Below are 3,445 nucleotides of genomic sequence, written 5' to 3' on the forward strand. Positions count from 1 at the left end.
TTCTGCCTCTCAACTCACTGATTCTGGTTGTCGGGTCATTCTTGATGTTGATTCTTGTTCTGTTCAGGACACTCACACTCGGGCACTGGTTGGGGCTGGCCCTCGGTGCCGTGACTCCCAGGGTCTTTGGGAGCTTGACTGGCTCCATGTTCCTTCTTCTACCACTTCATCGACTGCACCACGTGTGCTTGCTGCTTCTACTACCGCCTCCTTCCAGCAGTGGCATCATCGTCTTGGACATCTTTGTGGTTCTCGCTTGTCGTCCTTACTTCGTCGAGGTCTTCTGGGGCCTGTCTCAGGAGATGTCTCGCTTCAGGGTTGTAGGCTTGGTAAACAGAATCAGTTACCTTATCCTACTAGTGAGTCTGTCTCTCAGCGTCCTTTTGATTTGGTTCATTCTGATGTATGGGGTCCGGCTCCCTTTGCTTCGAAGGGGGGCCACCGCTACTATGTTCTTTTTATCGATGACTTCTCTCGCCACACTTGGATTTATTTTATGACTTCTCGTAGCGAGGTTCTCTTGATATATAAGTGTTTTGCTGCCATGGTCCACACTCAGTTTTCCACGCCTATACGTGTCTTTCGGGCTGATTCTGCTGGTGAGTACATCTCCCAGTTGTTGCGTGGTTTTCTTGCTGAGCAGGGCACTCTTGCCCAGTTCTCCTGCCCTGGCGCCCATGCCCAAAATGGCGTGGCTGAGCGCAAACATCGCCACCTGCTTGAGACGGCTCGTGCGATGATGATCGCTGCCTCTCTTCCTCCTCACTTCTGGGCTGAGGCTGTGTCTATTTCCACCTATCTCATTAACCTTCAGCCCTCCACAGCCTTGCGTGGTGGTATTCCTCTTGAGCGTCTCACTCGGTCACACTCCCGATTACTCGACCCTTCGTCTTTTTGGTTGCGTGTGCTATGTTCTTCTTGCTCCACGCGAACGCACCAAGCTGAGTGCTCAATCTGGTTGAGTGTGTCTTCCTTGGCTACGATCCTGAGCACAAAGGATATAAGTGTTGGGATCCTATTGGTCGTCGGATGCGCATATCTCGGGATGTCACTTTTGATGAGTCCCGTCCTTTCTACCCGCGTCCCTCCTCCTCTTCCTTCTCGGTGGATGATATCTCTTTTCTCATGTTCCCTGCCTCACCTCCCCCTGTGCCTCCGGTCCCTGCTCCGCCGAGTATCTCACCACCTTCTCCTCCTCCACCTGCCAGTCCTCCCTCACCACCGTCCCCACCCTCCACACCTTCCTCTCCCATGTCACCTTCCTCGACTACGGTCGTCCCTCCCTATCCTTTTCATTACTCACGTCGTCCCCGTGAGGATGATGCTGCTTCTCCTGACATGCCCTCTACCTCTGATGCGATGCCCTCTCCGTCCGAGCCGACTCATCATCTTCGTGCTCGTCCTCGTCCTCCTCCTGATCGCTATTCTCCCACTCACTATGGTCTTTCTGCTGCCCTTGAGCCGACCTCTTATAGGGATGCCCTTGCTCATCCCGAATGGTAGCTAGCGATGGCTCAGGAGATTGCTGCTCTTGAGCGTACTGGAACTTGGGATGTTGTCACTCCTCCTTCCTCTGTTCGTCCCATCACCTGTAAGTGGGTCTACAAAATCAAGACTCGCTCCGATGGTTCTCTTGAGCGCTACAAGGCTCGACTTGTCGCTCGCGGCTTCAGCGAGGAGCATGGCCGTGACTATGACGAGACCTTTGCTCCGGTGGCTCACATGACCACCTGTTCGTACTCTTCTTGTCGTTGCTTCCGTTCGTCACCGGTCCGTCTACGTCGACTTGATGTGCGGAATGCTTTTCTTAACGGTGAGTTGGACCGAGGAGGTATACATGCAGCCACCTCCTGGCTACTCTGTTCCCGATGGTATGGTCCGTCGTCTCCGGCGTCTCTCTATGGCCTTAAGCAAGCCCCTCGCGCCTGGTTTCAGCCGTTTTGCCTCTGTGGTCACCGTTGCTGGTTTCGTCCCTAGCGCACATGACCCTGCGCTCTTTGTCCACACATCCTCTCGTGGTCGGACTCTGCTTCTTCTTTATGTTGATGACATGATCATCACAGGCGACGACCCTGAGTACATTGCCTTTGTCAAGGCCCGTCTTCGCGATCAGTTTCTCATGACTGATCTTGGTCCTCTCCGCTACTTTCTTGGGCTTGAGGTTTCCTCTACCTCCGATGGCTTCTATATCTCCCAGGAGAAGTATATTCAGGACCTTCTCACTCGTGCCGCTCTTGGTGATGAGCGCATTGTCGAGACTCCTATGGAGCTCAATGTCCGCCTCCGTTCCACTGATGGTGATCCTCTTTCGGATCCGACTCGCTATCGTCACTTGGTTGGGAGTCTTGTCTACCTTGCTGTCACACACCCTGACATTTCCTACCCAGTCCACATTCTGAGTCAGTTCATGGCTGCTCCCACTAGTGTCCACTATAGTCAACTTCTTCGTGTCCTTCGCTATCTTCGTGGCACTATCTCCCGTCGCCTTTTCTTTCCTCGCTCCCGGCTCCTTACAGCTCCGGACCTACTCGGATGCTACCCGGGCTAGTGATCCGGAGGATCGCAAGTCCCTTTCGCCTCTTGTGTCTTTCTTGGTGGCTCTCTCATTGCTTGGAAGACCAAGAAGCAGGTTGCGGTCTCTCGTTCGAGTGTTGAGGCCGAGTTGCGAGCGATGGCTCTCTTGACGGCTGAGGTGACTTGGTTACGCTGGTTACTTGCGGACTTTGGTGTTTCGCCGATGCCCCGACTCCTCTCTTATCGGACAGTATCGGTGCCATCAGCATTGCGCGTGACCCGGTGAAGCACGAGCACACCAAACACATAGGTGTTGATGCCTTCTACGTGCGTCATGTTGTGCAGGAACAGGTTGTGGCCCCTCATTATGTGCCTTCTGAGCTACAGCTTGCTGATTTCTTCACGAAGGCCCAGACCAGAACACAGCATGGTTTCTTTCTCTCCAAACTCAGTGTTGTTGATCCACCATGAGTTTGCGGGGGGGTGTTAGTGGTGTATAGTCCCATATACTGTATATTCCCATAGTGTGAGGGGTTTCCCTGCATATTGTACCCTTGTACATGTACTGGCCCTTGGCCCACTGTGAATACAAGTTGCTCATTCACAACACTTTTCAACCCTGTTTCTGAATGGTGATAGTACTTGTTGTAAGTGAACAGTACCTTGATAGTCGCCTTCCCTCACTAGCAGAGAAAAAGCCTTTGGGAAAACCACCCTTAGTGGTGTGATTTTGGCGCGATATTGTATCAATGGTATTTGTATTTGTGACGTGTCTAAAACAAGTCACAGGTACCCAATGGTATAGTGGCGTGTTAGATAGTAAAACCACACCACTACAGTAATAATCTGGAATTTAAAAAATTACACCGTGAAATTGACAGAAAAATGCAATTTAAAAATCTCAACAAAATTCACATATAGAGGCAATTGG

Source organism: Lolium rigidum, chromosome 2 (assembly GCF_022539505.1).
Source record: "Lolium rigidum isolate FL_2022 chromosome 2, APGP_CSIRO_Lrig_0.1, whole genome shotgun sequence".
Lineage (NCBI taxonomy): Eukaryota > Viridiplantae > Streptophyta > Magnoliopsida > Poales > Poaceae > Lolium > Lolium rigidum.